The sequence below is a fragment of the Pelophylax lessonae genome (assembly GCF_965119305.1).
Source record: "Pelophylax lessonae genome assembly, chromosome: 12".
In the NCBI taxonomy this organism is placed as follows: domain Eukaryota; kingdom Metazoa; phylum Chordata; class Amphibia; order Anura; family Ranidae; genus Pelophylax; species Pelophylax lessonae.
In genome coordinates, this window is record NC_138779.1 from 218,603,681 (window position 1) to 218,612,955 (window position 9,275).

Consider the following 9,275-nt stretch of genomic DNA (forward strand, 5'->3'; position numbering starts at 1 on the left):
ATGTCACTATAGTTTATATTATTATTATTTAACATTATTATTTTATAACACTTTAACTAGTATTTTGTATTTGTTTTATTTTTATTTATTTTTTTATTACTAATTCAACTATAACTTCTGTCCACAGAACTAGACGTTTGTAGTGTTCTGACTCTGAAAATGTCACTATAGTTTATATTATTATTATTATTATTTAACATTATTATTATTATTATTATTATTATTTTACAACACTTTTACTAGTATTTTGTATTTGTTTTATTTTTATTTATTTATCTTTATTACTAAGTCAACTATAACTTCTATCCACAGCACTGGACCTTTGTAGTGTTCTGACTCATAAAATATCACTATAGTTTATATTATTATTATTTAACATTTTTTATGATTATTTTATAACACTTTTACTAATATTTTGTATTTGTTTTATTTTTATTTATTTATTTTTATTACTAATTTAACTATAACTTCTATCCACAGCACTGGACCTTTGTAGTGTTCTGACTTAGAAAATGTCACTATAGTTTATATTATTATTATTTAACATTATTATTTTATAACACTTTAACTAGTATTTTGTATTTGTTTTATTTTTATTTATTTTTTTATTACTAATTCAACTATAACTTCTGTCCACAGAACTAGACGTTTGTAGTGTTCTGACTCTGAAAATGTCAATATAGTTTATATTATTATTATTATTTAACATTATTATTATTATTATTATTATTATTATTATTATTATTATTATTATTTTACAACACTTTTACTAGTATTTTGTATTTGTTTTATTTTTATTTATTTATCTTTATTACTAAGTCAACTATAACTTCTATCCACAGCACTGGACCTTTGTAGTGTTCTGACTTAGAAAATGTCACTATAGTTTATATTATTATTATTTAACATTTTTTATGAATATTTTATAACACTTTTACTAATATTTTGTATTTGTTTTATTTTTATTTATTTATTTTTATTACTAATTTAACTATAACTTCTATCCACAGCACTGGACCTTTGTAATGTTCCGACTTAGAAAATGTCAATATAGTTTATATTATTATTATTTAACATTATTATTATTATTATTTTATAACACTTTTACTAGTATTTTGTATTTGTTTTATTTTTATTTATTTATTTATCTTTATTACTAATTCAACTATAACTTCTATCCACAGCACTGGACCTTTGTAGTGTTCCGACTTATAAAATATCACTATAGTTTATATTATTATCATTTGATAACATTATTACTGGTAGTTTTTTTTTTGTTTTATTTTTATATTCTTTTTGTTTTTTTGCTAATTCATCCATAACTTCTCTTCACAGCACAGGACCCTTGTATTGTACTGACTTTTACAATATCGCTATGGTTTATTATATTATTATAATTATTAATAATATTATTATGTTTATTATTAAAAAAACTATTACTAGTATTTTTATTTACTTTGTATTATTATATTATTTTTTTTTTTTTTGCTAATTCAACTATAACTTCTACGCACCAAACAGGACCCTTGTAGTATGTGGACTATGCTGGCAGCTCTTCTGTTTAATTTAGGCATACATTTTATATTTAAATTTTATATTAAAATCAATGACAAGTATTTTCACAGTTGACATTCAAAATTTTACTATCAGATCCCCTAAGATTAGTTGTTGCACCCCTGTGGAGAACAAAACCCACAAGGGAAAAAAGCTCATTGGGTGGGATCAATGCCAGAGCTCTACCAGGAACAGCCATATGGTAGTCTGGAAACACATAGTAGGTAGGTAGGTGACTACAAGAGCCTGCACACTGCTAGAACAATGAAGATGTGTGACATTTACTCACCAGTCAGACTGCTCCCAGGGCTCCTCAGCAGGAAGTGCTTGTGTGTCCAGCTTAGATCTGTTTATTCTGAGAAATGAAAGTGCATCCAGGACTTTTTATTGCTCAAGTCCTGGGTACGCCTTCCCCAGGATGCTGGTCACAGGTGTGCCAGTGCTGCAATCTGTCCTGTGTGCCAGGGGACAGAGAAAGAGGACCTGTACAACTATGGGAGCTGAGATCCCAAGATGAGGGTTACTATCTCCATATTGACTTCCATGTACAGCCAACATCATTGGGTACCACTTTTTAAATTAGATTTAATCTGATTTCCCCAATAGAGTCAAAGTGATTTTAAAAAATTACTGATTGTTTTTGTTTTTTTTTGCTGGCAAAACTTCACTGAATTGCAAACCCTCAAGCTTTACCTTTTTTGCTTTTGGGGAAATTTAGGGGAGTTTTTTTTTTTTTCTTTTTGGAGGGGGTGTATTTAGGGTAGTTTCGTTTTTTTTTTTTTTTTGTTCTTTTAATTTAGTCTTCTTCAAAATTTATTTATTTTTTTCCCTTTTTTGTGAGAGGTGTATTTAGGCTAGTTTACTTTATTTAATTTAGCGCTCTTCACATTTGTGTTTTTTTTTTTTCCTTTTTATTTTTTGAAGAGGAGTATTTAGTGTAGTTCAGTTTAATAAATTTAGTGTTCTTCAAATGCATGTTTTTTGGAGGGGCAGGATGTAGGGTAGTTTAGTTTATTTCATTTTTCTTTAAGTTTGTGTTGTATTTTTTGGTGGGGATGTTTTGAGGATTGTTTAGGGTATTTAATTTAGTGTTTTTCAAATGTATGTTTTATTTAGAGGGGGTGTATTTAGCCTAGGATAGCTTACTTTATTTAATTTAGTGTTCCTCGATTTTTTTTTTCTTTTTTCAGGAGAGGAGTACTTAGTGTAGTTCAGTTTAATAAATTTTGTGTTCTTCGAATGCATGTTTTTAGAGGGGTGTATGTAGGGTAGTTTAGTTTATTTTAGTTTTCTTCAAGTTTGTATTGTATTTTTTTGGTGGGGTTGTTTTGAGGATTGTTTAGTATATTTAATTTAGTGTTTCTCAATTGTATGTTTTTTTTTTTTTTTTTTTGGAGGGGTTGTATTTAGAATAGCTTACTTTATTTAATTTAGTGTTCCTCAAATGTATGTTTTTTTTTTTTTTTTTTGGAGGAGTTTATTTTTGAAGGGTCTCCACCTTCAATAAGTACCTCTCTTACTACAACCCCTCCCTGCCGGTCTACCTTTACTGCAACCCCTCACTTGCTGGGTCCGCTCCTTTGATTAGCACCTCCCATTCTGCACCCCCTCCCTGTTGGCCCACCATTACTGCAGCCCATTTCTTGCAGGATTTGCTGCTCTGATGAGCACCTCGTTTGCTGCACTCCTTCCCTGCTGGCCCATCATTACTGTAACCCCTCACTTGCTGGGTCCTCTCATTTTGATGAGCACCTCCCTTGCTGCACCCCCTACCTTCTGCCCCACCATTACTGCAAACTATTTTTTGATGGGTCCCCTCCTCCGATGAGCACCACCTTTGCTGCACCACCTCCCTGCTGGCCCACCATTAGTGATACTGTTCTCTTGCTGAGTCCCCTACTTCAATGAGCACCTCCCTAATGCAAAGCCTCCCTGCCAGCCCTCCATTACTGCAACCCCTTTCTTGCTGGGTCTCCACCTTCAATAAGCACCTCACTTACTACAACCCCTACCTGCTGGCCTACCTTTACTGCAATCCCTCACTTGCAGGGTCCACTCCTTTGATAAGCACCTCCTGTGCTGCACCCCCACCCTCCCTGCTGGTCCACCATTACTGCAACCAATTGCTTGCTGGTTCTTCTCATTCACTGGGCACCTCCCTTACTGCAAAGCCTCCCTGCCTCCCCCCCACCATTATTGCAATCACTTCTTGCTGGGTCTTCTCAATCGATGATCAACTCCCTTACTACAACCCCTCCCTGCTGGTCTACCTTTACTGCAATCCCTCACTTGCTGAGTCCCCTCCTTTGATTAGCACCTCCCATTATGCACTCCCTCCCTGCTAGCCCACCATTACTGCAGCCCATTTCTTGCTTGGTTTCTACTCCAATGAGCAACTCGTTTGCTGCACTCCTTCCCTGCTGGCCCACCATTACTGCAACCCCTCACTTGCTGGGTCCTCTCATTTTGATAAACTCCTACCTTGCTGCCCCCCCCCCCTTCTGTCCCACCATTGCTGCAAAATGTTTCTTGATCGGTCCCCTCCTCCAAAGAGGACCTTCTTTGCTGCACCCCCTCCCTGACGGCCCATCATTAGGTATACTGTTCTCTTGCTGGGTCCCCACCTTCAATGAGCACCTCCCTTACTGAGAAGCCTCCCTGCCAGCCCTCCATTACTGCAACCCCTTTCTTGCTTGGTCCCCACCTTCAGTAAGCACCTTTCTTATTACAACTCCTACCTGATGGCCTACCTTTACTGCAACCCCTCACTTGCTGGATCCCTTCATTTGTTGAGCACCTCCTGTCCTGCACCCCACCCTCACTGCGTGCCTGCCATTACTGAAACCCATTTCTTGCTGGTCCCTCTCTTTTAATGAGGTCTTCTCATTTTATCAAGCACCTCCCTAGCTGCACCCCCCCCCCCCCAACTGCCCCACTATTACTGCTAATCTTTTTCTTGATGGGTCTCCTACTCCTATGAGCACCTCCTTTGCTGCACCCCACCATCAGTGATACTGTTCACTTGCTGGGTCCCCTACTTCAATGAGCACCTCCCTTACTACAACCCCTCCATGCTTGCCTACCATTACTGCAACCCCTTTCTTGCTTGGTCCCCACCTTCAGTAAGCACCTTTCTTATTACAACTCCTACCTGATGGCCTACCTTTACTGCAACCCTTCACTTGCTGGGCCCCTCCTGTGCTGCACCCCACCCTCACCGCGTGCCTGCCATTACTGCAACCCATTTCTTGCTGGTCCTTCTCATTCAATGAGGTCCTCTCATTTTATCTAGCACCTCCCTAGCTGCACCCCCCCCAACTGCCCCACTATTACTGCAAATCTTGTTTTGATGGGTCCCCTACTCCTATGAGCACCTCCCTTACTAAAACCCCTCCATGCTTGCCTACCATTACTGCATCCCCTCTCTTGCTTGGTCCCCTCCTCTGATGAGCACCTCGTTTGCTGTACCCCCTCCCTGTTGGTCCACCGGTACTGAAACCCCTCTCTTGCTTGGGGACCTCCTCTGATGAGCACCTCCTTTGCTGTACCTCCTTCCTGCTGGCCCACCACTATTGCAACCCTTTTCTTGCTTAATCCCCGCCTTCGATGGGTTCCTCTTACTTGATATCCCCTTCTTATACAGCAGCTCATTTACTAGGCTTCCCCTTTATGGTCCACTTTCTTTCTGCACACCTTTTCTGGCTTACCCCTCCTACTAACTCAACTTCCTTACTAGGCCCCACTTTGATGGTCTTTTCCCAGTCTTCCTACATGATCCAAAATCCTCCTAGAAACACTGACAATGTTTATTGGCTTCCTCCAAAACTGGCTGGGTGGGGACTGCAAGCTCCTCAGGGGCGGGTCCAACATCAACAATTCAATGTAAAGTATTGCACTAAAATTGATACAGGGGTTACGGTAAACATTTTGGGTACAACTGTGCGTCCAAAGAGGGTTTAGAGCCCCCACCACCCCCTGCATATCATACACCCAGGATTTGGCTCTGGAACCACTTGAAGGACTGGAAAATCTGTACTTTGGATGTAGTGACATATCTGGTTCACTATAAATAAAGCACCAGCTTTTCTTTTTTAATAGGTTGTTTGATTTGTGACATGAATAATTTCCTTTGTTTTTATTCCTGCCGCCCGTCCCCACACCCGCTCAGATCACATTTCATTTATAAGTGCCGGCGACCTAGCTTTATAAATATACTCAGATTTCAGGCTGTAATTCCTGCTCACCGGGAAGAGAAAAGCCATGTCAGCAGATTGCACAATGTAGTCGTGGCATGCTTCACTGAAAGGGCAACGTGATACAGTTACTTACCCAAGGCACTATGTATATACATCTGTGTTTTATATAGATATACATCTATACTTTATTGGGTACACCTTGCTAGTAGAGGGTTGGACCCCCTTTTGCCTTCATTCTTCGTGGCATAGATACAACAAGGTGTTGGAAACGTTCCTCAGAGATTGTGCTCCATAGGGACATGATAGCATCACGCAGTTGCTGCAGATTTGTCAGCTGTACATCCATGATGTCAAATCTTCCATTCAACCACATCCCAAAGGTGCTCTATTGGATGAGATGTGGTGAGTGTGGAGGCCATTGGAGGACAGTGACCTCATTGTCATGGTGAAGAAACCAGTGGTGAGATGATTGGAGCTTTGTGACATGGTGCATTACCCTGCTGGATGGAGCCATCAGAAGATGGGGGCACTGTAGTCATAAAGGGATGGACATGGTCAGCAACAATACTCAGGTAGGCCGTGGTGTTTAAACCATGCTCAATCAGTACTAAGGGGCCCAAAGTGTGCCAAGAAAAATATCCCCCACACCATTACACCACCACCAGCCTGAACCGTTACCCCTCTTCGCCCACACCATTACACCTCCACCATCAGCCAGAACCGTTACCTCCCCCCTCCTCCCCCCACGCCATTTTACCACCACCACCACCACCAGCCTGAACCATTGATACAAGGCAGGATGGATCCATGCGCCAAATTCTGACCCTACCATCTGAATGTGGCAGGTGGAATCAAGACTCATCAGACCAGGCAACGTTTTTCCAATCTTCTATTGTCCAATTTCGGTGAGCCTGTGCCAATTGCAGCCTCAGGTTCCTGTTCTTGGCTGACAGGAGTGGCACCCAGTGTGATCTTCTGCTGCTGTAGTCCATCTTCAAGGTTCAATGTATTGTGCATTCAGAGATGGTATTCTGCATACCTTGGGTGTAACGAGTGGGTATTTGAGTTACTGTTACCTTTCTATCATCTGTAACCAGTCTGCCCATCAACATGGCATTTTCCTCCACACAACTGCAGCTCACTGGATATTTTCTCTTTTTCCCACCATTCTCTGTAATCCCGAGAGATGGTTGTGTGTGAAAATCCCAGAAATACTCAGAGCGGCCCGTCTGGCACCAACAACCATGCCACGTTCAAAGTCACTTAAATCACCTCTCTTCCCTTTTCTGATGCTTGGTGTGAACTTCAGAAAGTGGCCTTCACCACATCTAAATGCATTGAGTTGCTGTCATGTGATTGGCTGATTAGCAATTTGTGTTACCAAGCAATTGAACAGGTGTCCCTTATAAAGTGACTGGTGAGTGTATATAATCATAATGCCAAGGGGCCAGTATATTAGGTACCCATAAAGAATGTCATATAGCCAGCTACAATACTCCGCTATGTTCAGATGATGCCCAGTTGGTATGGATAATATGTACTAAAAAAGCAAGCTCTACCCTGAATTACCTGGGAGACTGGAAACCGGTGCTCTGATCCAAATAATACTCTGATACAATGAAGCCAGCTATTCAGTAACATCCATTGGAACAAATCTTTATTGGCTACATAGCAGGATACAGCGGTAACATGCTAACCTGTTTTGCGCTGAAGCCTTACTTGTAGCCTTGCTATAAGACTTCTGACGAAATGCGTTAGTATGCTACTGCTGTATCCTGCTACATAGCCAATAAAAAAGTTCCTATGGATGTTACCGAGTGGCTGGCTTCATTGTATCAATAGGTATTATGTATGCCAATTATTGCCACCATTATAACTCAAGCCTCAACCAAGAGTACCAGATAGGTCAGATCCATCGTAAGGATGCCAAAATTCTGCCAACAGCCCCCCTCCCCCCCTTTTCCCCATCTGCATGGCAATTCATCAGATCAATCAATAATTTCTCAGTATTTCAGTTTTGCTGATGTGCCCCCCCCCCCCCATAGTAGACTAAAGCCCCGTACTGATTGTCGGCCGAACGATCGGCCGTCTTTTGTCCGGTGCTGTCGTGTTGGTTGAAAAGTGCTAAAGACTGCACACAAATTTTGTCGGCCAACAACAACCAACTTCAGAAGTCATGTCATGTGATGGTTAACTTTCCGTGTGTTTTTTCTTCTCTGAGCATGCCCAGTCTTGCTCATCTGCTTTTTGTCGGCCGAAATCTGTACTGACTGACGAACAATCGGCCGTTCTTTGTTGGCCTACAAAAATTTTATAGCCTGCACACCAGATTTTGTTCGGCCGAAAAGTCGCAGTCAGTTGTCGGACGCATCATACTAACAAGCCGACAATCGGCCGATCGGACGTTGGCCGAATATTTACGGCCGACAATCGGTACGTGTGTACGGGCCTTAATTTCTTTTTCTTAGCTTGGCAGAGGGGAACCTAGTTTGTAACCTGTCTATTTGTAGCCCATCCTCTTCATGGGTCCCTTTTGGCACAGGCACCATGCCAGCTTAAATAAGTCCAACCAATCTGCTCTGACCACTCATTAAAGTGGCTCTCTTAGTAGCTTTTCAAGCCTGTAAGAATAAATTCCTGACATGTCACAAGATATATCAACAGTATCATTTTTCAGAAAAGCTCCACCATTGATCATTGTCATATTGTAAGCAGTGCCGGGACAAGGTCCTTTATCACAAAGGGCAAAGTGCACTTCCTTCCTTCCTCCAAGAGCTATGAACTACTTCAGCTGAAATGCCCCAAGGATGCCTAACCCTTGGCCTAGCCCGGAATTAGAATTTAAGATAACTTTTTTTTTCTTGCCCTGAAATGCTGCTCTTGGGCTCTAACTGATGTGGCTTACAGCCTAAAGTTACCAACTATGGTGAGGTTGCGGGTCTGGACGGTGGCCAGGCGTTGTTTAATGCAGGAGGCGCATTGGTCTCCTGTTCAGCCTTTATGGGGAAGGAGTCCCAAATAAGCTCATTTTTGGCTCATCTCTGAATATCAAGTGTGGGCACACTATGGCATAAACACGCTTTGAGATATTATGCCTGTGGGCATAATATACTGCTGCCCTTTCCCCAGCTTTCTCAGTTGTTCCAGCTGCTTTGATGGATGTTTTTTTGCAATGTTCAACTCCACCATGCTGCCACGGCTCAGTTTCCCACCCCTCCTCTCCTCCAGTTGGATCCTGTCGAGGGTCGTGAGACCAGTTTCCTGATTGGCCAAAAGGAGAAGTGATCTTTTTGGCCAAGGAGGAGGAGGGGGGAGACAAACAGCCGGAGGAGAAGCACGGGAAGCCCGATGGACCGACCCACCAGTCATCACTGTCTCCATGGGTGGCTCACTTGCAGCGGCTCAGCCATCCAGTACTCCCCAGTTTGGACAGGGGAGGGAAGAGTCATCCCCTTACCTTAGGAGGCACACCTGCCTCCTAAGCTAAGGTGGCTTTCGGTCTCCTGCAGAGGGGGGGGGTTTATT

The 9,275-nt window shown here is 41.6% G+C and overlaps 2 protein-coding genes across 2 annotated transcripts in view; one reads left to right on the top strand and one right to left on the bottom strand.

Annotated features, from left to right (window-relative positions):
• The window catches only part of LOC309568506 (polymeric immunoglobulin receptor-like), a 61,742-nt gene extending 59,886 nt beyond the window's left edge, over positions 1-1,856 (bottom strand). The window contains exon 1 of the mRNA XM_082274185.1: positions 1,840-1,856. The gene's annotated coding sequence lies outside the window, so the exon portion shown is untranslated. The remainder of the gene's footprint in view (positions 1-1,839) is intronic.
• The window catches only part of SELENOH (selenoprotein H), a 94,461-nt gene that overhangs the window by 17,876 nt on the left and 67,310 nt on the right, over positions 1-9,275 (top strand). The gene's annotated exons all lie outside the window — the stretch shown is intronic.